The 26,917-nt window shown below is 35.3% G+C and overlaps 1 protein-coding gene and 1 pseudogene across 8 annotated transcripts in view; one reads left to right on the top strand and one right to left on the bottom strand.

Annotated features, from left to right (window-relative positions):
- The window catches only part of ADK (adenosine kinase), a 488,464-nt gene that overhangs the window by 277,887 nt on the left and 183,660 nt on the right, over positions 1-26,917 (bottom strand). The window lies entirely within an intron of this gene.
- On the top strand, positions 13,307-14,136 carry LOC114908749 (annotated as a pseudogene).

The following is a 26,917-nucleotide window of genomic DNA, read 5'->3' as shown; positions in this document are numbered from 1 at the left end:
TATATATATATATATATATATATATATATATATATATATATAAAATATTTATTTAAATATTTAAACAAATATTTAAATGAATAAATATTTTAAAAAATGTATTTTAAGAATGAAAAGTTACTAGGTGAAGAAATGAAAACTGTCATACTTCTCAAACTGTCAAAAAACTATATGGGAATATAGGGAAACAACCAAGTTTTTCTCATATAATACAAACAATGCAAAATTCAGATACATAATGAAACATTGAAAACATTTCCTTAGATTATTAACCAGTATTTTATACCGTTTCTTTCCCTCATACCAAAAAAAAACTACTTTTTCTGGTCAATAGATCTGAATCCTAAAATTACACTTAATAAATATAAATTTATATATATATATATTTTTTTTAACAAACCAAAGACAATTTATAGTAATAGAATGTTAATATCAGCTCTAATAGTTTAAATTCCCTCATATGTAGGTGAAAAACGGCTCTTCAAAATGGAAGGGAATTTCACCAACTGGTTTAAAAATAGCAGTGAAATAAAGAGCAGAAGAGACAAGACTACTTACTGTTGACCTCTAGGCTTCCTTCAATATAAAAGTATTATAAAGCAAAGAGTAAGTGATATAATAAAGGAACCTCCACTTTAATAAATCATTTTTTTAGGAAAAGGAAGTCTGCAAAATCTGAGAAAGCAATTTATCTTCAGGTGAATAAGACAAACAGCAATTGATCTTGTACCCTGGGAGTGATTCTTCTTCTACCAGTTACAAATACATCTCTGTTAAGCATCACTAGAATAGGTTGGCTGGTCTCCTGTTTTAAATAATTGATTCACACATTTAAGATTTAGGGTGTATTCTGATATTTTATGCCAAATGCCACTGTCTCAGTAGGCTGATTAACTTGTCCATTATCTGGTCACTTTGTACATCTGTAAAATGAATCCAACTTGGTATAGGAGCATACGTGAGTAGCACCAAAGACAGATTTTGGGGGAAAGAGGAGTGTCAGAAGTAAGACCTCCACAAGAAAGTCACATTTAAGCTGAGACATATGAAATGGGCACAAACTGGTCAAATGAAGGAAAAGAATGTTACAGGAAGAGAAAATTACATGTTTATATCAATGAGATGTGTCACCACCAAAAGTTTCGATTTATAGCCTAGAATTCTGAAGACATCATGAGTGTCGTGTAATATAGTCTATAAAGGAGTTCATTTAAAAAATAAAACTATTCTAATTATATTTGCAAGTTTGAAATTCTGTGAAAAGGTTAAAAATTAACACCCAAGGGACAAATAGTTTACAAAATTAATTTTCATACAATTAGTCTCATAGTCTTTTAAGCCCTAACTTAAAAAAAAATTTTAAGTACATATCATGAGATTATTCTGTCATGAAGAAATAATCAGCTTAAATATAAGATGAAAAGAGTGTCAATAAATAGAACATACTGAATGACCAAATACTAATTTTAGATTCACAAGAAGTTGCAAAAATAATATAGAAGGCTCCCACATTACCTTCTCCCAGCTTCCCCTAAAGATAACATATTACATAACCATAGTCCATTTTCAAATCCAAGAACTTGACACTGGTACAATACTAAACTGAAGACCCCATTCAGATTTCACTAGTTTTTACATGCACTCTCATTTCTGTATGTGTACAGTTTATGAGATCTTATACGCTGTATGCGTTTGTGCAACCACTACCACAATTAAGATATAGAACTCTTCCATCACCACCAAGAAAGTCCCTTGCGCAACTCCTTTACATTCACACTATCTACCTTTCACCTTCATCCTTAACCTCTGACAACCACTGTAATGTTTTCTAAGACTGTAATTTTTTTTCATTTCAAGAACATTATACAATTGGAATCATACAGAATGTAAATATGTGCGATTGGCTTTTTTCACTCAGTGTAACCCCCTTGAAATCCATGCAAGTCGTCTGTAGCAATATTTTATTCCTTTTTAAAGCTGAGTAGTACTCCATTGTACAGATGTATCACAGTTTGTTTATCCATTCACTTGTTGAAGGTTATTCGTATTGTTTCCAGTTTGGGGCAATAACAAATAAAGTGCTATGACTATATGTGTAGCAAGTTTTTGCGTGAACGTAAGTTTTCATTTCTCTATGACAAATGGTCGGGAATCTGACTGATGAGTCATGAAAATGTATGTTCAATTTTATAAGAAATGTCAAGCTGTTTCTAGAGTGGCTGTGCCATTTTACATTCCCACTAGCAATGTATGAGAGATCCAGTCATTCTGCATTCTCATCAGCACTTGTCACTGTTATCATTTAAAAATTTTAGCTAATTATCACATTTTCTAAATTTGCATTCTTCTGATGGCTAAAGATATTGAAAATGTTTTATATGCTTATTTACCATCTTATGTATCCTCTTTTATCATTTAACATTTTAACATTACCTGAAAAGGGAATATACAATATTTCCAAGTGTGTAGTTAATTAGCTCTTTTACATAGTATGACAAGGATAAATATACAAAAAGTTAATGAAGCTTTATGAATAAAAAGTGGAGACAGACACATAAGTACAGAAAATATAATCTAATTTATTCAGAAAATATCATTATAGGGATCATTTGATTAAAGCTATTTATTATGATAACCCAGAAAAGGGACTTAAAAGTCATAGGGCATGCATCAGATGCTGTCAGTGCCCCTCTCATATCCTTTGGACCTAACAATTTCCCCTGGCTCCAGGCTTCCAAAAGCTAGGAGCTTCCTCTCTGTGCCAGGGGGATTTTCTTCTGAACTGGTGAAAGCTGCTATGCCCACCTGGGCACTAGGCAGGTGCACAGCCTTCCAAATTGCACTCCACAGCCAATAACAAGAAATATACTTGCATCTCCAGTGAGTTAATTCTGAAATCGATTTCAACACTGATTTTTCTCAAAATCTCCCCACAGGATAAAGCCCCAGTAACTTATTGTGGTAGTTCGATTAATGACTTTTTATTAGCTGCTTTGTGTTCCCTGAATCACCTCCTGCCACCCTTGCCAAAGTTACCTACATCTTCCAAATTGGCTATTTGTTTTAAAATCCTTGTTCTAGGTTCTCCTGCTGGGAAAACCTATAAAAATTAAACCACCCACAAAAACAAAGTAAGTCTCATTAAAAATAAAAACATTTAAAAAAAGTAGTGACAAAAAAGCAGTGACAATAAGACATATAAATTTTCCTTTATCTATTTAATTTTTCTACTTATTACTATTAAATAAAGTCACTATTACAAAACTCTTCAACTGTAAGTTAACAGCACTTTGCATATTGAAACAATTTCTAATATGTACATTAAATCAAAATTCAATAGTGAAAATTTATAGATGCTTATGACTACAAATGTAAGAAATTTTCAACCTGTGAAATGTAATAATTTCAACTTCTAGATGCAATGTAACATGATTATAGAGACCACAGAAAACAAACATATCAAGGGTTATTAGAAAGCTGCAGTAATCAGGGCAGCATATTGGAGACAGGAGAGACACATAGATCAATGGAACAGAACACACAGTACAGAAAAACAACCATATAATTGATTTTTGAAAAAGGTACAAAGGCAATTAAAGTGATTTAAAAAGACTTCAGGAAAGGGTACTGGCTGGAACAAGTGGATACCCATATGCCAAAGTGGGGATTAAAAAAAGAACACTTCCATCTCATCCTACAAACACAAAAATTAACTCAAAATGGAACACAGACCTAAATGTAAAAACTAAAACTATAAAATTTCTAGAAGAAAATATAGAAGAATATCTTTCTGACCCTCAATTAGGCAAAGAGTATCACATAAAAGCATTATCTGTAAAAAACAGACTGATACATTCGTAAAAACTTCTGCTCATTGAAAGATACTGTTAAGAAAATTAACAGACAAGAATATAATGGGAGAAAATACTTGCAAATCATATATCTGACAAGAGACATATTCAGAAAATATAAACAAATCTCAAAACTCAATAACAAAATGAACACGATTTTTAAAAAAGATCTGACCGCTGCTCTGAAGAAGATACACAGATAGTAAAAAAAACATAAAAATATATTCAACATCATTAGGAAGTGTAAATTAAAACAATGAGATACTACTTTACCCCTGTTACAGCGAATAAATAACAAAAGCTAACAATACCAAGTGCTGGCAAAAATGTGAAGCCAATAAAACTGTTCATACACTGCTGGTGGGAATGTAAAATGATACAGCCACTTAGGCAGTTCCTTATGAAGCATGTGATCCAGCAATCTTACTTCTAGTGGAATGAAAATGTATGTCTGTATAAAGAAACTTACACAGAAATGTTTATAGCAGAGTTATTAGTAATCACCAAAACTGGAAACAATCTAAATATTCCTCCATTGGGGATGGATATACAAGTTGCAGTACATCAACATGACGGAACACTACTCAGCCATAAAAGAAACAAATTACGGATACTCAACAAAAGGGATGACAATCTCTGATGCACTTATGCCAACTAAACGAAACAAGATTCAAAAGCTATGCACTATATGATTCTATTTATGTGTGTCAGGAACTCAAGTGAGTTGGAGAGAGGCGAGCTGCCAGGTTTCAGAGTAGTCGATTAAGACAATAAGCTAGGGAATTCCCTGGTGGTCCAGTTGTGCTTTCACTGTGCTTTCACTCTGTGCTTTCACTGCTCAGGGTGAGGTTCAATCCCTGGTCGGGGAACTAAGATCCCACAAGCCTCGTGACAAAACAAACAAATGAAAAAGACAAGCCAAAGTGAAAGTAATAATTAAGTCTTTCATCACTTACTGTGATACTATAAGAAAGACGGTAAATCGGAGAAAGTGTCAGCTCCCCACTGCTCCACTTTCCCCGGAGGGCCAGTACACTGGTCAAGGATCAGGTGAATCTGCACAGCTGCGGGAGTTGTTTCACTGCCAAGGGAGCCCCCCAAAAAGGGTTCTGAAGTTTTAAGACCCTGGGTCTGGTGTAAGATGGAAGGGGGAGAGCTAGGTGTAGAATAGTATTGAGTTCTAAGTCACACTACAGAAAGGTGTCTCCAAAGTTCTTTGTCACTTCCCTAATAAAAAAGTCTTGACAGAAGCATCTAAGCCAGGCCTCAACAAAAGCCCCAGATAAAGGGACCTCCAAATTAAGGTGCTTGGGCTAGGAATACTGACATGTGTAAGAGCATAGCTGGTCAGGTGGGATGAGTCCTTGACTGCAACTTCCTTCAGAGACAGCAATTCATTGGCTTTACACCAAGTCTGGTGTGGGGAAGGCAGCTTTCCCACATAAACCCCACCAAGTAAAACCTTTGTAGATCCCTATGATTGGCCTGAAAAATCACACACAGGTTTTTGGCCAGGAGCTAGATTCATCAATATGAAACACTGGAAAAGGCAAAACTGTAGAAACAGAAAACTATGATTTGGAATTTGATTCTACCTTGTTTTAAAAGCTAACAACAACAAAAAGGTCTGATGCTGATTCACAGACAAGGGCAGAAGACACGAGACCCCTGGATGAAAGGCAAAAGATTATATTTTACTCAAGTCAAGGCACATGAACATGGGCATATTTGCACCAGTTGCCCTTGCCCCAAGTCCTATGCAGGTAACAGGATGGTTCAGATAGATGCTATGCATGCACTTACTGGGTTTGCACTGGCAGGTGAGGAACATAAAGCTTGGGGAATCTACCAATTTTATAGCAAACAGTAACTAAGTCTGCTCTTTGTCTGGGGAGAGACAGTTACCTCATGTTTTAAGTCCACCAGCTATATAAATAATACTGAGAAATGTCCTAGGAAAGAGAGCAGTCAGAGTCTTACAGTCTTGGCACACCAAGCAAGGAGGTCTGTCTCTGCCAACAAAAACAGAGCAGTGATCACTAGGAGCTGCAGTGGGGGAAAGGCTGACTACAAAAGAGCACAGGGGAAGTTTTAGGGTGCTGGAACTAAAACATATCTTGCTCCTGGTAGCGGCTACATGACTGTGGGCTTACGTCAGAACTTATACAACTGTACATTAAAAAGGTCAATTTTATTTTATGTACGTTACACCTAAAAATTTTTTATGCAAAACAATACTGGGGGAAAAAACGTCAATCTTTTAAAAAAGAAAAGGAAACGATACCTAGGACTTTGTGGAAACATCCCCAGTGGCCTTTTCTCCATATGTCTTCTTTCGACTGCCAACTACTTAACAATGTTTCCAGCTTTCATTTAAAGTTAATAAAGTAAACACTTTTAGATATATTTAAATCACCTATTCAGATTTATTAAATCAGAACTCAGTTTCTAAATTTCTTGGTTTTTACAACAATTTCTGAGAAAGAAAATAGCTTAGATTTGTAAAATAAATTAAAAATATAGTTCACTGTTGCCTTTCAGCTTTCTGAATTAAGATATCCAAAATACAATAACATTTAGCAAGCTTCCCTTCACCCTCCCTACCACCAATATTAACTGACAAACAATAAATTTTCAAAATCATTAAATTACCATTGTTCATGTTTCTCCTATTGACCAGTGATCTAAACATTCATTCTAGTTAAGAAGGTTTTTAATAGAATGTAACATCTGTTTTATGTTACATGGGAGACAGCAAAATTCTTCCTCTCTGACTGGATTATTAATGGTCGTGCCTTCTACGGAGTTATTCTCTTCATCCGCATCCCCATACTAGCTCTCTAAAGTGCAACATAGCCCCTGATGTAATACATTTTCCTGCTAACTGTACAATACTGTAGACACCATAACTTTAATGTGACATGCTGGTATTTCTTTTTTAAACCACAAATGCATTTCTTATTCTTGATCACAAATTTAAATTTCCTGTATACTCCCAGCCCACCAGGCATTTTTTGTTTAAAACTGCTGAATAAAAATAGATGAATTCAACTTTTTGACTTGTCGTCTCATTTTTTTTATAGACCTCTCTCCAACTCTTAGAATGGAAAAGTGAAAAGATATTTCTTTTTATCCTTTTACTATTAAATCAACTTAAGCTTAAAACACTGCAAACTACTTCTACTCCTTAAGAGTGATATAAGTCTAGGACACACATAAAATTATTTAAAATAATATGTTTGCATTAAATTCAAGACAAATACCTTTAATAAAGGCATTCTTCAAGTGTTCATCTCTATAATTATTTTAACATGAATATCTTTCTGTTTTTATTTTTAAAAAGTCCTCAAATTTGACATATATTCCTCATTTTATTTCTGAGGTTTACATCAAGATTTGAGACCATCTTAACATTTCACTGATTAAAACGAAAATAAAAGAATATGCCAAATGGAGTTATTGTTGTATTTCCACTACCTTCAGTTTTTCTTGTACAATATTTTGTCCTTTATGAATGAATTCTGACAAAATTGAGATAAACCACATAACTACTAATGATTCTCAATTAGTTCTTCAGTTCATTTCCCTTGCCTAATTCTAAGAAAACTACATATGGTTTAAACCACTGGTATTTTTTGCTTTCTGCCAATACACAAACCATCCTTTTTTTGTGTTGAAAACACTCCCATGAATAGTTATAATATTCTCCAAAGAGACCAGATGGTAATAAACACTAGAGCAGATTTGGAAGCTAACCATAAATTTACCTTTTCATAGTCTCACCATCATAATATAGCTCTTTGTGCTTATACCATTAAAAAAAAAATGGTGATAGAAACAATATGAGTATACTTTGCACTTAAATAAAAAGATACACAGTAATGTTAAGGTCTTTCATAACTACATATACCTCCCTCATTTCATATTGGTATCATCAACAATTTTTAAGAGAGCATCAGCTTGATAAAGCATGACATTACTAATGACATTATATAGTAACTTTTTACATTAGCAAAATTACTATTAAAGTAAAACTCAAAAAATATGATCCAGCTAAAGGCAACAAACGATTTCAAAGTTAAATAGAAATATAGGCTAATGTTACATAGAATTACCACTGATTTCTATTTTGTTATTCTTCTGGGATATTAAATTATTCTGGCTTTCCTACTTGAATTGAAGTAGAATGACTTAAATAATCATTTATCAATATATTTATTTTAGAGTATCATATTTCTGAGAAATAAAAATAAAGAATAGTTTTCAAAACTAGAAGCATGATACGAAACTTTCAAAACACATTGTGGTGTATAAGATTGAAATTCAGGCATTTCCCTGCATCTGTAAAAAACAAAAATTAGCCCAAGAATTAGCTTATTTTTGTACTTTTTGATGTAAGCTACAATAGTAAATTATATTAACTATATTTTCTGTATGCATTGTAATATAGCTATCTGTAATGTTTCTGGTATTAAATTATTCTTACAGCTCAAAGCAATGAATATATAAAGTCACATGGCAATGGAAGGATAGAGACAGAAAACAAATAGAAATAAAAATAAGAGAAAAGAAAAAGTACACTTAAAAAAAACAGGAAATATGAAAGGGGGGTGGTGGGGGAGAGATTGCAGAAAACCAGAATAAAAACAATGCCTGTCCAAAAGGTATTTACCTTTTTGTTTGCTACTGTAAATGAGGTTTATAGTTGTTTATCCCATCTATTAATTTAAGCACCTAAATTTTAAATCCACCTAATTTATTAATTCTTTGTTTACAACAGTATTCACTTCATTCTGTTGGGGTTTTCCACAACAGACTCAACAAAGGTAGTGTTAATTTTATTTCCCTATTTTATCTATAAAATATGATACTGGCATTGGAGTTGAGAGAGACAGATTCTATTAAGAAAACATATATCTATTTTCTTTAATGGAAGTTGTTTTAGCATCTCCATAGAAGATCCTATTTCTCTTTTGTTTTATTGCTATGAGAACAAATTACAGATTTTGCAACACTGAACCATCCTTGCATTCCCAGAATTAACTTTTCAACTTGGTCACTGACAATTATTAATGTGGTACTAAATTTATTTCCAAATATTGTATTTAGGCTTTTTTTCACAACAGTCAAAAACAGTATTAATCTATACTTTTAGTTTTATGCTTGCTTATTTTTCTTTCTGCTATCCTTGTTGGGTTATAGTATCAATGGGAGACCAGCTTGAAAGAAAAGAATCTAGAAGGGTTTTTTTTCTCCTATGCTGCTCAATGGTTTAATTATCTTAGAATAATCTGATGTTCACAAGTCTGGTATATTTGCCAAGTGAAGTCACCTAGGATTTTTACTCTTGTGGAGAGGAGGCTCTTTGATAATCTGCTCTATTTCTTATATGAGCATTACACCACACAGATTTTTCTCTTTTTAGAATGAATTTTGGTAATTTATTTCTCTCAGAAAATAGTTCACTCCATCCAAGTAATTCATGTCATCCAGAGAAATGTAAATGTAAACTTTCAATGAGATCTTACTTTTTACACAGCATATTGATAAAGAAGACCCTGATTATATTCTGAATTGGTAAGGATGTATTAAAACAAATATATGCATTCAGTTCTGATAGAAATAAAAATTGGTAAAATGTTTATGTGGACAAATTTGACAATTTGTACAAAAATCTACCATGCTTATGCTCTTTCAGCCAACAATTCTTATTTCTAGGACTAAATTATAAACATACACAGATGGAAGGGACTTCCCTGGTGGTCCAGTGGCTAAGACTCCATGCTCCTAATGCAGGGGGCCCAGGTTCAATCCCTCGTCAGGGAACTAGATCCCACATGCTGCAACTAACAGTTTGCATGCTGCAACTAAAGATCCTGCATGCCACAACTAAGACCTGGAGCAGCCAAATAAATAAATATTAAAAAAAAACAAAAAAAAAACCTATTCAGATGTAACCTTCTATGTGACTCCCACATAGGAAAAAAAAAAGATATACAGATGGAAAATAACATGCATATTAAGGTACTCCTAAAGTATCTTTGTAAGCCATCTAAATGTTAAACAGTAAGAGATTCATTAAACGAATTATAATACTGGGACTTCCCTGGTGGTGCAGTGGTTAAGAATCTGCCTGCCAATGCAGGCGGCATGGATTCAAGCTCTGGTCCGGGAAAATCCCACATGCCGTGGAGCAACTAAGCCCGTGTGCCACAACTAGTGAGCCTGCGCTCTAGAGCCTGTGAGCCACAACTACTGAGCCCGCATGCCACAACTACTGAAGCCCACGCACCTAGAGCCCATGCTCCACAACAAGAGAAGCCACCACAATGTGAAGCCTGCGCACCGCAAAAAAGGGTAGCCCTTGCTCACCACAACTAGAGAAAACCCGCGCACAGCAACGAAGACCCAATGCAGCCAAAAATAAATAAATAAATTTATTTATTAAAAAAAATTATAATACTATCATAGAATGGACCATTATAGCCATTAAAAAGAATCAGCCATATCTATTTCACACTGGTATGGAACAATCTCCAAAATATACTATTAAGAAAAAAAAATGAAAATACAAAACTGTGTATACAGTATAACATATGCAGAAAATACACATTAATAGATACGCACATAGCTGTAAAGAAATAAAATATTTCTGGAAGAACACAAGAAACTTGTTACAGGAATCACATCTAACTATGTGAACTGGGTGAGCAGAGTATGGGCACAGGAGGAAAATCTACTTTTCCCTACATACTCTTGACCTTTTAAAATTTTGGACTTTGTGCCTCTTAGTTATTTGTTGCTGCCAAACACAGTGAGTTAAAATAAGAAACATAACATTATATAGCTTTTTTTATGGGTCAGGAATTTGGGAGTGTTTTAGCAAAGGAGTTGTGTCTCAGGGTATCTCATTAGGTTATGGTGACTGGGGCTGGCTCCTGCACATGGCTAGCATGTTGGTGCTCGTTGGTGGTAAAAAACTTTAGTTCTTTGTCATGAGGGCCTCTCCGTAGGATGACTGAGTGTCCTCATGACACAGCAGTTGACTTTCTTATTATGGGCATCCAAAAGAAAACAATGTGGAAGCAACAATACCTAGCCTCAGAAACAGCCCATCATCAATGCCACACATCAATGCACATCATCAATGCCACACACAACTCTAACACATTCTATTTGTTAGAAGCAAGTTACTAAGTCTGGGCATATTCAACAACAGGGAAATTAGGCTCTACCTTTTAAATGAAAGAATGTCAAAGAACTTGAGAGAGATACTTTAAAAACCAAAACATGCATATTGCATTTTGGTAAATACAAACAGAGTAACATTAGAAAATTAAATTAAAAGATGCATTTAATTCTGTGGAAGACAAACTTTTTTTTTTTTGGCTGCATCACACGGCTTTGTGGGATCTTAGTTCCCCAACCAGGCATTGAACCCAGGACCTCAGCAGTGAAAGCACCGAGTCCTAATGACTGGACCACCAGGGAATTCCCAACAAACTTTTATCATTAACCAAAAGGATGACAGAGAGTACTGGGAGATTTAACTTTTATGAAATGACAACACTTACTTCAATCCCTACATTTCTATGTAACATCCCACCCATAACACTATACTTCTGAGAAGTCACAGTAGGCAGAGCAGCAATTTAATAAACGTATAACTAAAGGACTATTTTGAAAATGGCTCTCAACAGTGCAATATATCAATGTGTACCACCTATTCATATAAATATGTTGTGAAAACACTGAGAAATTAAATCACATAATCTTTAATGATGATGATGATACTGAAGTTTAATAACATCTGTGATAAGATTTCATGTGCCAGCACCTTACCTAGTAGTACATACTCTTCCATTTTTTATTTTACATTTCACCCTCACAATCCCAAGTGTACAGTGTGCATTTTACAGTGTACAAATGAGCAAACGGAGGCACAGGAAGCTATAGGAAAACTTGCCCAATGTCATCTACAACGAGAAGTTTGTCATGTATTCTAAATATATGGTTCCCAGAACTAAGCACCACATTCAAGAAATATACTGTTCTCTGCCCATTTTCCTTCATTTGGAATAATCTTTTTACATTATTTTCCCTAAGATTGTGGTTTGGTGGCTCTGTACAACTACATGACACAAACTGAATTTACTTAAAAAAAACAAAGGAAACTGTTTTCTCCCCCAAGTTCTCTAATTGTAGAACTATGTAAACACACACTGACTCACATACAACTGGAAAATAAAAAAGAGGTTACTGTCATTTTTTCTTTCTTTACATTTCAATTTTCTAAAATGTGTTCTAAGTTTAACAATTAAAACCATTTAAAAAATGTTAAGAAACCCTACAAATAAGGGGGTATGAGGGGGAAGTATCAACCTGCCACAACTTCCTACATGAAAGGTTTGATTACACATAGAAGAGCCCAAAGGCTGAGCTTGCTACTTCCACCTACTATACAGTCACTCCAAAAGTACAAGCCCTATCAAGTCAGCTTTGTACATGTCCCCAGCAATGTACATTACTTGTAGTCACTGCTGCTATAAAATTAACCTTCATTCCACAGGGGCCTAAAGGAGATGGTTAAGAATTGATAATCCCTGCTTTAAAAAAAATGCAACACTGACTACGTTATTACTGACTACAATCTTTCCCATTTAGTATAATTTTCCTCAGGGTAGGATTAAATCTATAAGTTTGGGGAAGGGAAAATGGCCTACTCTAAATAATTTAAAGTACTGCTCTATATACTTAGACTTTCACTATTTCAGACAAATGACACATTTATATGAATGCTTCACAGAGGTATTACTTTTTAGTTCCCCAGTATTTTTAGATAAATCACATGGTTCAAATATTACTTTCCTATGTGAGTTGTATTAGTCTACCTGATGAACATTTCATTCAATTTTTAATACAAGAGAAGGTGACGGGAATTCCCTGGCGGCGCAGTGGTTAAGCATCCGCCTGCTAATGCAGAGGACACAGGTCCGAGCCCTGATCAGGGAAGATCCCACATGCTGTGGAGCAACTAAGCCCATGCGCCACAACTACTGAGGCTGCGCTCTAGAACCCCCAAGCCACAAGTAGTCAGCCCATGTGCCACAACTACTGAAGCCCGTGCGCCTAGAGCCCATGCTCCGCAACGAAAAGCCACCGCAATGAGAAACCTGCGCGCCACAACTAGAGAAAGCCTGTGCAAAGCAACAAAGACCCAACGCAGCCAAAAATAAATTTATTTTAAAAAAAAGAGAGAGAGAAGGTGACAACTGTTACATAAAGCACAAATCCCTAGTGGTCCATAAATATGAATAATTACTATTCTGAACATAACTGAAAGTAATCTGATCTATCTAATGAAACATATTTTTTAATTATTATATTTGCATAAATTGTATGCTATCTTCATAAAGGACTATAACTGGTATTGCTTTCATAAAATCAAACCTCTCCCTTCGCCCAAGGGCCCCCTTCCCGGTCAGACAGCGGGCAAGATGTCTGGGTGTGCACCGTCCTCAAACGCACAAGCGAGCAGATCCTCCGTGCCTCTCAGGACTCCGGTCCACGCCATGGTGGATTCCGAGCGCCTCTCGGCCCCGGCTGCTGGGCCGCCTGCTCCAACTTCTCACGCCCCCGACAGGGAATTCTCCTGTTTGCTGAAATTATATTGTGCCTGGTGATTCTGATCTGCTTCGGTGCCTCGACATCAGGATACTCCTCCTTGTCGGTGACAGAGATGATCTTTGCTGCTCTCTTTGTTGTCTACATGTGTGACCTGCACACCAAGATACAGATCATCAACTGGCCTTGGAGTGATTTCTTCCGAACCCTCGTAGCGGTCATCCTCTACCTGATCACCTCCATTGTTGTGCTTGGTGAGAGAGGAAACCACTCCAAAATCGTTGCAGGGGTACTGGGCCTAATCCCTACATTACTCTTTGGCTATGATGCCTACATTACCTTCCCCTTGCGGCAGCAAAGACATACAGCAGCCCCTACTGACCCTGCAGATGGCCCAATGTAGGTGAACTCCCTTCATTTCTCTCAGCAACCTGCAAATAACACCGCCATCGAAATAATTCCTCCCAGCCCACAACTGAGGTAAAAGTGCCTTTATCGAGAAAATTTGTCTTCCAGCCTGCCAATCAACTCCTCTGGGTATGGCCACCTTTATGGGTGTGCCTAGGTTCCCCTTCCTTCTGCAGTATCCAAACGGAGACACCAGTTCTGCCTGGACAATACCCCCACCTAAGCCACAGAATGACGGAAGAGGGTGCCTCAGATTTCAAGACTCCAGGCCCCAGGTTGTAACCCATTCCAAACAACCTCCTCAGTGTCCATGTGTGGGGGGTGGGGTGGGGGGGGGGGGGGGGGGGGGAAGGGGGCTCTGTGGAGGAATAAATAAATAATAAGCAGATTATTAGGGGGAAAAATCAAACCTCTCTAAGTTTCTTATTCTGCCAGATCTCAAATTTTTAAATCCTCAAAATTTTCAGTTTTCTGTTACATGTTGTTAAATCACTTCTAAATACACAAACAGTAAACAGCAAAGTTCTTCAATTTAACTAGACACCACATGCAATCAACCTGCTACGCCTACCAAGAACAGAGCTTCTCAATGGTCAGCTAACTTCCACCCATCCATCCAATCTTCTTCTCCCTTATTTGAAAAGCTCACTGCATAGCCGTTAATTTCCACGTAGAGACTTTGTGAAAGAAGGAAATTATAGCTGTCATGATGGGATGGACCACAATTACTACCAAGTAAGGTCTATGAAAATGAGGCCAAGCATTGTATCACTGCATACTGGATTCTAAACGCTTTACATGGGACGGATCCAGGTAGGACAGTAGAATGAGATAAGGTTCCTTAGGTCAATTCTTCATTTTACCTCACAAACTCTGTGTATACATGCATACATATATATCTTTAGGGCCAAACATACACATAGTTTAATTTCAAAAAGAGAAAATATACCTCATCCTATTTACCTTGCACTTATTTCAAATTTCATTGACAGAAGATCAGGCCTTTCATTTCCTAATAATAAAAATATTAAACAGGTGTATATTTAAATAACTTTATAAATCAATGTGAATACATGCTCCTGAAAATGCCAAAGGTGGAATAAGAATATTGACTGGTACAGAAATAAACTTAGAAAATAGGAAGTTACTGGCTCTTAATGGATGGCAACAATGCCTCTGAGGGGGAAAACAAAAGACAAGAAGTGGGGAATGGGGGTTCTCAGTATTTGGTCACCTATAAGCAGCAATGTACAGGATAGAGTAACAGGATAGTACCTAGGAAGCCAGCTTTTGGCTCACTTTCTTACAGTTAAAGATGACTAGCAGGCAAATTAGTAGACCCTGGAAAGTAATATCACAGATTCTCAACTTGACAATTCATTATTATAGATTGCAGAAGTTGATAGTGAACTACAATATGCAGACTATATCTATGAATAATGAAGAGCAATTTCATAAGATTTAAGACAGATGCCTCATTCATTTACAAATTCAAAATTTTTATCAATAAGCTGCTATATTCAAGAGCGTATTCATAAAGTACTGCCACAATAAAAACTGTCTGAAACATTTTCTTTTACATAATTTGAATTTCTTCCAGTGGAATCAAGAACATTTTGCAATAATACTCAACTTAAAATTTTAAAAAAAACATGATTTTCCTATATGCTTTGTCTTGGATATTATTGACTAAATTCAGGGCTTAATGGGGAACCTTAAATGATTATCAAATGCTTTAAAATTCCTTATTTATATAGCTCAAAATGTATTGTTAAGCAAAATTCAAACCTCTGATTTAAGCTTCAGAAGTTAGCTAAATTGTTCATTGTTCCAAGTAACAATCACAATGTTATTTTATTCAGTATGGTGAATATCTTATGAGAGCATGTATTAAAAAGAATGTAAACATCTTGAATACCAACTTATAAAAGGGTATTCATTAGGGTCCCACATTTTACTTTATCATATCTATTATTTATGTGACAAATCACCATTGTATTACATTACACGTGTGAGTCCTTCAAATCAGAGATAGTTATATAACTAACTGTATATGTAAGCACAGATTTTTAGGACACTATTGAAATGACTGCTTTTACAGAATAAATATAAACTTTTACAACTCCATGAAATAACACACCAAAAATCAAACCCAACTAAAATAATAGTTTAACAGCACAGCTAAGCTTTTTTGATCATTTACTATGTGCCATGAACCTTCCTAGGTAATTTATGTGTATTATCACGTTTAATTCTCTTAATAAACTACAAGGTTATAGTGTTTTATCATCTCATTTTACTTGTGAAGAAACTACTGCTCAAAGAGTTGACGGCCACTCAGAGAAGAACCAGGTCTAGAATCCAGATCTTTGCCTTCAATGGTAATACTCTTCATTATAAACTTTGTTTATATCGCTGTCAAAATACACCAACGCATGACATTAAAAGAAAAAATTCAATAATTAGATTAAAATAAATACCTATGCTTGTACAGAAATTATGCTTCTGCCCTGTCAAAAAACTAAATAAAATTAATACAAACCAGAGAATCGAGCAGTAAAGAAAAATACAACTTTCTCATATAGGGTTGTATCTATTAATCACTTCAATCACTCAAAATATGTTCACTGAAAGTCTTCCAAGTCACAGAGATTACTGGAGATGTTGAGGACACACAGCAGGGAACAAAACAAAGTGCCTGCCCTCATTATGCTTATATTTTAATGAATACAAAACTAATAAAAGGAAAAATATTAAAATAATAAATTATAGCAATAGGCTAAAAAGGGAAAACAATTGTTACCAACTCAACAACTATTCTTAATAAAACCTGTGAAAATACAAGGATTAGAATTATTCTTCCCTATCATGAAGCATGTATCTTTGAGCTATTTCATGAGTTTGTAAATTGTGTATTACTTATAGCAATAATTATTGCCTATAAAAAAATCAGAAAATAAAATCTGCCCTGTAGAGACACAAATGAAATCCACCACCCCACCAAAGTCAGTTTTGTAATATTTGTAGATTGATTTCATGGACCACACATACCTCCAGTCTTTGAATTCCCCTTTAAATAAATTGCAACATCTTACCTGTACACTAATTAGAGTTAAATAAAATTGTTGACGTGTTCATTGCATATCTGAGAGTCCCATTTTCCCTTTTAAGAATGTTAGCCTATAAAAGTACTATCATTATTCCCATTTTACAGAAGAGGAAACTGAAACTTGAAAAGGTTAGGTGATTTGGGACTTCCGTGGTTGTGCAGTGGTTAAGAATCCGCCTGCCAATTCAGGGGACAGGGGTTTGACCCCTGGTCCAGGAAGATCTCACATGTCGCAGAGCAACTAACCCGTGCGCCACAACTACTGAGGCTGTGTGCCACAACTACTGAGCACATGCACCACAACTACCGAAGCCCGCACGCTCTAGGGCCCACGTGCCGCAACTACTGAGCCCACATGCTGCAACTACTGAGCCCACATGCTGCAACTACTGAAGCCCGTGTGCCTAGAGCCTGTGCTCTGCAACAGGAGAAGCCACTGCAATGAGAAGCACACCACAACGAAGAGTAGCCCTGGCTCGTCGCAACTAGAGAAAGCCTGAGCTTAGCAACGTAGACCCAACATAGCCAAAAATAAATTTTAAAAAACAAATAAATAAATAAAATATAAATAATAAATAAAACATATATTTTAAAAAAAGGTTAGGTGACTTGCCCAAGTTTGTACTTGCCCAGCTTTGCTTATTGCACAGCACATTCCCTAAGCCACTACGCTGTGCTAAGCTAAAATTTAGACTATTTTGTTTTTTATTTTCTCTCAAGTATCTTGTTGCCAAAAGTACCAAAGAAAACAGAAATACTCTAGAAAAGCTTGTCTTTAAAAACATGGCAGTTGACAGTACCACTATTTAAATGGCAAACACCATATTCATTGCCCAACCAACCAAACAAATGAGACATTTTTCTCTCCCAGAAAAGATCTGACTTTATTTTTCAGTTCAAATAAATATATTAATTAACAAGACATTTATTTTTAAAAGTTCCTGAAACCTAATTACAAAATAGAATGAAAAGGAATGGAATCAAGGCAAGAATTTTATCCCCTGAATGAAAGAAGATCCTGCAACTTGTGGTTTTCCTTACTGAAGCACTTGTTGCTTTGCTCTTAGGCAGGAGAGACACAATCTCAAACTATACCCATGTTTAATGTCATACTGCAAGACAATGTACCCCATTAAGGTTCATAAGTGTAAAAGGTATGCTTTCTTTCATAAAGTGGATAGTTTATGATGTGTAGGTGTAGATTTATACTAAACAACCTCAGAGCACACCTTAACTACTGAGACAAAACTAAAAGCATGTTTTACTAACAGTGGCAAAAGAATCCCTTAACACAAGACATAAAATAAGGCTTAAAGGACAAAAAGCAGAAAGAAAAGACGACGGAAAGAGAAAAGAGGAGGGGGAGATAGAAAGGAAGAGAGAAAATATAGGTTTTGCTTTACATTAAAGAATCTGATTTAACATAGAAGGATGTCACAAACACATTAAAAATATCCTTCAGGAAAACAAAACACTACTTTCTTCACCTTAGTTTAGCTACTAAAATCTCCCAGTCTTATTCAACAAAGAAAAAGATTACCAAGGAAGGGAGGTGTTAATTCATACTTAAATTTTTCAATTGCAAGGAGAAATCCACAATTTTAATAGTCAATTTTACTTTGTAAGACCTAAGTTACTTAAAATTATTCATTAATCTTAAAATTGGCACTAAAAGGAACCTCCTTTTTAGTGACATAAAGGTTTGACAAGACTCTGTGTTGTATCACCCACCGTCTGCCACATCCTGCTCTGATATTTATAAATGTAGTTGTGCTATTGACAGTTCTGCAACTGCTCCAGGTGTAAGGCATTAGAAGGGAGAATTCTCTTTGATCACTCCAATGTCGTTTCTTCTCTTTAGATCTAAGCAGTCTGCACTGTTCCCAGATTCCAAGATATATCTACTAAAATGCCTTTTAATCTCTATATAGTTTTTTCAGGTGAAATAGGTCATAAAAAGAGATAATCAGAATAATATTTATTCATACAGGAAAGCCACATAGATTAACTGTTTTTTTTTAAAAAAAAGGTCTCCAAAGGAAAACATGAGGCTCTCAATTTTAATTTCTAAATACTATGACTTAATTGGAAATGCTACATGGTTCTTAAAATATCAACTTTACAATTCTGCGTTGAACATGTTTCTATTCATTCAAACATAATTGTATAAACTTTATAAAAAATGTTTTTAGGTATTCAATATACAATGAGTTTGGGAAAACTTTAAAACACAATTCTGAAAACTGGTTCATTACATGATGTTTGTAGGAAAAAAACAATTAAAGCACCTCTCCCCCCTCCACACACCCCAGCAGCTATCCTGTATAAAACATAAAAATACTGGCACAAGACAGTTTTCTCAAAATTGCATTAAAAACAAAACAAAAGCTTGCTTAAAATTTCACTAGAAGTTAAACATAGAGGCTTATCTAACTGTGAGAGAGGTGACAAAAAGAAAGATTGAAAAGTCAATAATGAGAGAACCAGTGAGGAATTAGAAGTAAGGATATAAGAATTCAAGTGACCAAGAGAAACGTTTAATACTTATGTGAAGAAAACAATCAAATCTATTACTGATGGATTTATATAAATGATTAAGGAAGAAAATTTGTAATTAGGAACATATTTTACTTCCTGAAGAAAAATGGAGGAGAGAGGGCTATTTGGCAAGGAACATATACACATTTAGTAGTTTTTAATAAATGATTTCAATTATAGCAAAGAATGAATACTATTTTATCCCTAAGATCTTTGCTTTAAATGAGAAAAATATACTTTATTTAGAAAAAAATGGCAGTTATTAAAGTAATAAGAAAATGATTACTTTTTATTATTGAATAGCAAATCATAAAAATCCATATAGCCTCAACACTTTGGGGGATGAGAGGAAGAAGAAATAATTGATTCCAACGACGATCTACTTATACTTCAGGTAACAAAGGCTGAGAAGGCACTTAAAATATTTGATTAGCTGCCCAGAACATATGCAAAAATGACTAATTTTTAACAGGTATAGAACATTGCAAAGATCAGTAAATCAATTTGCAGGAAACTTAATAGTGAACTTATATAACTTAAAACAATATAGGAATACCACAGGTAGCAGGTCACGAGGCTTCTGAAAAATACGAGTCAGAAAAAAGCATATACTGCAATGGAGCAAAAAGATATCCAAACACCAAAAAAACTGCTGTCCCTCAGAAGCATGAAGGAAAGAGTTGGTTTAATTTGAACTGTATTAAAAATGATGGCTACTTGATTCTCTCTGACAACCTCCAATTCTTCCCAAATTGAAGCAGACTGTAAAAAGTGGAGAGAGTATGTGAAACGCTACTCAAATCTAACATATATGGACAAGTCAAAACTGAAGTCCACTAAGGAAGAGAGAGAAATCTCCAGTAAGGAGAGCAATCAGAAGTTTCTAGTTAGAAGACCTGGGTTCTAATTCTGATCTGCTTAGTTACCAACCATGGCATTTTTATCTATCTTATTTAACCAGAATCCTTTTCATTAAAATGAGATCACATCTTTTTTCCTATCTCACAGGCTGTTATGAGGCTCTAAAGGTTGAGAGTGTATACAACAGTATAAAATAAAGATTGCAAAGAGCTAATACAAATAAGTTAAGTAGGTAAGGTTTATGAAAACCAATAGCCCAGCATAAGAATAGAAAACAATACGTCACTGGCCTTAAAACAGAGTGACCAACTTTTTAGAATCCCAACACAGGAACAAATATAACAGACCAAAAAATACATAAATAATGATAATTATGGAGCAACTTGATGGGGTATGCAGCTCCAAACTCTTTCCAAAGAAGCATTAAAACAAAAATAAACAAACAAAACCCGATCAAGTACACCAACATATGTACTGGAGGAATTGCAGAAGAGAGAAAGGAGCAGAAAAAAATATTTGAAGACATATGGCCAAAAAATTCCCAAATAGATGAAATATATGAACCTATACATCCAAGAAGCTCAATGAACTCCAAGGAGAATAAACCCAAAGAGATTCACACCAAGACTTGACTAAATTATCAAAAGAAAGAGAAAGAATCTTAAAAGCTGAGAGAAGCAATTTGTCAAGAGTAAGGGGTATTCGATAATATTAATAATATTTCTCGGGCTTCCCTGGTGGTGCAGTGGTTAAGAATTCGCCAGCCAATGCAGGGGACATGGGTTCGAGCCCTGGTCCAGGAAGATCCCACGTGCCACGGAGCAACTAAGCCTGTGCGCCACAACTACTGAAGCCCATGTGCCACAATTACTGAAGCCCATGTGCCTAGAGCCCGTGCTCCGCAATGAGAAGCCACCGCAGTGAGAAGCCCCCGCTTGCTGCAACTAGAGAAAGCCCGTGTGCAGCAACAAAGACCCAATGCAGCCATAAACAAACAAACAAACAAATAAATGAATAAATAAGCAAGCTGATTTCTCATCAGAAACCATGGAAGCCAGAAGGCAATGCTATGACATATTTCAAGTAATAAAAGAACCATCAACCAAGAATTCTACATCTGGCAAAACTATCCTTTAAGAGTAAAGGATAAGGAGTTCCCTGGTGGCCTAGTGGTTAGCATTCCAGGCTTTCACTGCTGTGGCCCAGGTTCAATCCCTGGTTGGGGACCTGAGATCCCACAAGCTGCGCAGCACAGCCAATACATAAATAAATAAGAATAAAGGAAAAATTAAGACATTCCCAGATAAACACAAAAGCTTAAGGAAGTTGTTAATAGCAGACCTGCCCTACAAGGAATGCTAAAAGGAATCCTACAGACTGAAATGAAAGGACACTAGACAGTAACCTAAAAACATAACAAAAAATAAAGAACAGTGATGAAGGTAACTACATAGGAAAATATAAAAGCCAGTATTGTATATATATGCCACATCTTCTTTACCCATTCATCTGCTGATGGACACTTAGGTTGCTTCCATGTCCTGGCTATTGTAAACAGAGCTGCAATGAACATTTTGGTACATGACTCTTTTCGAATTATGGTTTTCTCAGGGTATATGCCCAGTAGTGGGATTGCTGGGTCGTATGGTAGTTCTATTTTTAGTTTTTTAAGGAACCTCCACACTGTTCTCCATAGTGGCTGAACAGAGTGAAGTAAGTCAGAAAGAGAAAAACAAATACTGTATGCTAACACATATATATGGAATCTAAAAATAAAAAAGGTCATGAAGAACCTAGGGGCAAAACGGGAATAAAGACACAGACCTACTGGAGAACGGACTTGAGGATATGGGGAGGGGGAAGGGTAAGCTGTGACAAAGTGAGAGAGTGGCATGGACATATATACACTACCAAACGTAAAATAGTTAGCTAGTGGGAAGCAGCTGCATGGCACAGGGAGATCAGCTCGGTGCTTTGTGACCACCTAGAGGGGTGGGATAGGGAGGGTGGGAGGGAGGGAGACACAAGAGGGAAGAGATATGGGGACATATGTGTATGTATAACTGATTCACTTTGTTATAAAGCAGAAACTAACACACCATTGTAAAGCAATTATACTCCAATAAAGACGTTAAAGAGAAACTTGATGTGCCTTTAAAATGGCCAAGTAGTGCCTGAAGAAGAAAATTAATGAAGAATTCTAAGGCAAAAAAAAAAAAGCCAGTATTACCACACTTTTGGTCTGCAACTCCTCTTTTATTCCTAGAGGATTTAAAAGGTAAAATGAACTATACAATAATTATAAATCTGTGTTAATGAGCACACAATGTATAAAGATATAATCAGGAACAACAACAATATAAAGGGGGAGGATGGAGATATAAAGGGGCACAGTGTTTATGCCACTGAAACTCAGTTGGTACTATTCAAACTAGGTTGTTATAAGTTTAGAATGTTAATTGTAATCCCCAAATTAACCAAGAAAATAACTAAAACACATACAAAAAAGTAAATAAGATGGGAATCAAAATGGTATACTACCAAAAATTAAAAAATATAAACAAATGAGTACTTGTCATGGACTGTGTCCTCCCAAAACTCATATGTTGAAGCCCTAACCTCCAAGATTTCAGAATGCAACTATATTTGGAGATTGGGGCTTTAAAGGAGTCATTAAGTTAAAATGAGGCATTTATGTTAGGCCCTAATCCAATCTAACTGGTGTCTTTATAAGAATTAATAGGAACATACACAGAGACACGAAGTGTATGCACAGAAGAACAAATATTTGAAGAAGCAGCAAGAGAAGAAAGGACCCTGAAGAAACCATAGTAGCCAACACCTTGATCTTAGACTTCTAAGCTTCCTTGATCTGTGAGAAAATTAATTTCTCTTGTTTAAGCCACCCAGTCCATGGTTATTATTTCAATACTTAACTGAAATTATATACTATTCTGTATTATTTCCTTTTCTGTTACATAAGTGCTATTATTTAAATGAAACAATATGAATAATTAACAAGTGGCAATTAGTAATAATTAAAAGAAGGACTAACTAAACAGTGTATGTAAGGGAAAACTTATCATTTCTTTTGTTTAAATAAATATAGCAACTTATTTTAACTTTTTAAAACTCTTTTTACGTATTTCAATTTCTATAGGCCATATTGTATGTTCTTAATGTACATAAATATAAGATTTTTAAAAAGAAGAGTAAGTACAGTTGGATTAAACAGATGTTACCAAAATTTAGAAAAAAATAACAATGACGTGTTCCTTTTTGTCCCATGAAATAAAAGAATATTTTAACTCTGTGTGTTTCCTTTCCAATAATACTTCTTTGAACTGATTAAAACCATAGGATACCTTCTTTAATGTGTGGTAAAACTGAATATAGTTAAAAGTAAATTTCACTTTGACTTATGGCTCTGCTGTTATCTCCACATTCTTGGTGTCAGTCCAACATGATGACATCAAGCTAAACATTCTTTCAACAAAAGCATCTGAGCATGGAATACTTAGGATTTTATTTACTAGCAATAGCAGGCATTTAGATATACAAGAATTAGTTTCTAGCTCTACAAAATATTCATCTACCTTGAATCTATCTAAATTCTTGTTTTGGTATTCCAACTGCTTATTCAATCATGTCCTTTGCATTTACAGATTCATTACATATACTATCCATGCCTAAAATGAACATTATTTCAAAATACTCCAAACCACAATGGTGACTGCGATTTCTGTTATCAAAGTTGGAGTCCAAGTAACTTACAGTTTTAGTAAAGACATTGAGAAAGCCCTATTTAAGTTGGCTGCCCTTCTATAGTAAACTTTTCCCCCTCTTGAGATATAAAGCAGTCATATTACAGAAAAATGAATCATTTGTTTATTGTATGAGTTTTTCCTAGCCTCCTTATGGCCTCTTCAAATATCATCAAACACTTTTGGAGAAATGGCATATAAATTTTTGTTTTACTGTAATCTTTCTCTGCATTCTCATCTTCAATGTATTGCCACATTAGATAAGGACATTCTTCTTGTCTCACATTCTAAAAATATTATACTGCAGGACATATTTTCTAGGTCCAGCAACAATTATAGCCATCTTTTAGGCACATGTCCAAGGAGGCTATCTCCTTCCATTTTTTTTAAGTCAAAAATCACATTAAGTGCATCTGTACATTTTTAAAAAACTGAAAAGTGACCAAAAATGTTCACTATGAAAGCATCAATATCATAGGTAAGCAAATCACATCCCTTTTTTTTTTAGCAGTGTTGTATACAAGGTGTGCAGGATATTTAGAAGATAAAATATTTTCATTAATAAGTTTACACTGAATAGAATTTGTCAAAATTTAAATTTGCACTGTCTGTCAAATATGTAGATGAGAAAAGTCTAGAAATTATATTTGGAAATGATATCAACAATACTGCTTTATGTTGCCTGTGGTTTCATTAAAATCTTCAAAAACATGTTTTAACAAATTAAATTATCTAAGAGCTAATGGGAACATTTTCTTGTTGACATGATTTGTCACATCACTTGATATATCAAAGTATGGATTGTTGGTAAGATCTGACAGAATGAGCTCTACACTGTCAATGTTAACCTTTACCCTTCCTATGGCTTCCAGTTCTTCTTTCATAGAGGTGATGATTTTTGCCAAGTAACATTCTCTTTCAATGTTTCAGCATATTTTTCCATAGCTACCATGAGAGTTATTGTTGTTAAACTACCGAACAAGGAAAAATCGATCTAAACCTGGTGTGATGTGGGGAAATTATCTTAAAGCCCTGGTAGACTCCAAGTATCAATACATACATAAGCAAACTATCCCAGAGGACACAGAACGGAAAGGGCCTACCAACCAAATTAAGATGCTTAACACAGATGTATCCATTTAAAACACACAAGAAGCAAGGGAGAGAGTTGAAGTAAGTTAACACACAGGGTGCAAACAAGTATAAGGACCACACTGCCTGAATGTTCAAACATCTGCTTTTCACCTCATCTGCCTTCCCTGATGATGATGGTATCATTATGAGAACAGGGCCACAGTTTGAGCAAGGGGGCCTACAGGCAGGAGTCCCTCGGAGATATTAAAAATCAGGAACACTTTGGAAAAGAGCCTGAACAGCCATGGCTGTATTTGCCTTTCCTGGGTTATATGCATGTGGGGGTTAGAATGAGAAGATAGTAAGTTTCACTAATGAGTGATCTTTGGAGAAGTGAGCCTAGTGGTATATGATCATAATATGGTCTTTCCATCTCTTTCTATGTATCAGTAATACTCTTGTTTGTTACAACACAGGTTTTCTTTATTCTGTCTTTAGCAGTCTTACAGGTTACAAACTTACTTGCTATTTATATTTAACAAATTGTATCAACTTTGCCTGTTTCCCAAGCTACTTGTTTATTTACTATCTATACTTAAAATATCCTATGAGTTTTGCCTCAGTCTTAAAACCTACCAGGTTACTATCTATGAATTTCATCTACCTTGTTATTATTCTTGTCTTTACAGAAGAACTGAACTATTTTTCAAAATACCTGTAACAAAAAACACGTATTACAGGTGGCATATGCTATCGAAAAACATATAGAATTAAATGGTTTATGGGGACTTCCCTGGCGGTCCAACAGTTAAGAGTTTGCCTTCCAATGCAGGGGGTGCAGGTTTAATCCCTGGTCTGGGAGCTAGGATCCCACATGCCTTGCACCCAATAAACCAAAACATAAAACAGAAGCAATATTGTAACAAATTCAGTAACAACTTTAAAAATGGTCCACATCAAAAAATTTTAAAAATCGTAAAAAAAAATGGTTTATGAATACTTTGATGATGACTGAATTCTTACTCTTATTCTTGGCCCTAATTTTAGATCTACAGTTCACAGCACCTAGCATACATTCAGTTAGTGTAGCTACACTGAACTGGTATTTGTTGTGCAGTATTTGCTTCTTCAGTAACCTAGAGTGATAGAGAAAATGGAAGACTGTAATCCAGTTGTTCTCAGAGGTGAAGGAGAACATAAATGAATAAGAAAAGAAGACAAAACCCCAAAATCAACCAATCAAGTGCATTAACAGAAAACAAAAACCAGAACCTTCCCGGATGGGCTGTCCCTGGATAGACTTCTTAAACAGCGTAAAGCTCAACCTCATTCATTCACCACAATAGATTCAAGCAAGATTATATCAAGATTGTTCACTCTAAGGCTCTAAATATTTTATCACATTTTACTTAAAATTTAGATGACATAGCTTATATTACCAGCTACTACCTAGCACAATGACTAGCACATAGCAGATGCCCAACAAATATCTGCTTTATGTACAAAGGAATCAGTTCTTCCTATTAATGACTGCCAAGGAAAATCTGAAGAATTCTCCTTCTAAAGAAAAGTACTTCTAAAGGAATGTTTTTCAAAACTCTGTGGTTACCCGAGTCATAAATTATAACTGGGCAATTATGTAGCTGAATCATCAATCAGATGTAAAAGAAAAGCCCTCTCAAAATAGT

The sequence above is a fragment of the Monodon monoceros genome, unplaced genomic scaffold (assembly GCF_005190385.1).
Source record: "Monodon monoceros isolate NGI ecotype Baffin Bay Population unplaced genomic scaffold, NGI_Narwhal_1 Super_Scaffold_4, whole genome shotgun sequence".
In the NCBI taxonomy this organism is placed as follows: domain Eukaryota; kingdom Metazoa; phylum Chordata; class Mammalia; order Artiodactyla; family Monodontidae; genus Monodon; species Monodon monoceros.
This window is presented reverse-complemented; position numbering and strand designations above follow the sequence as displayed.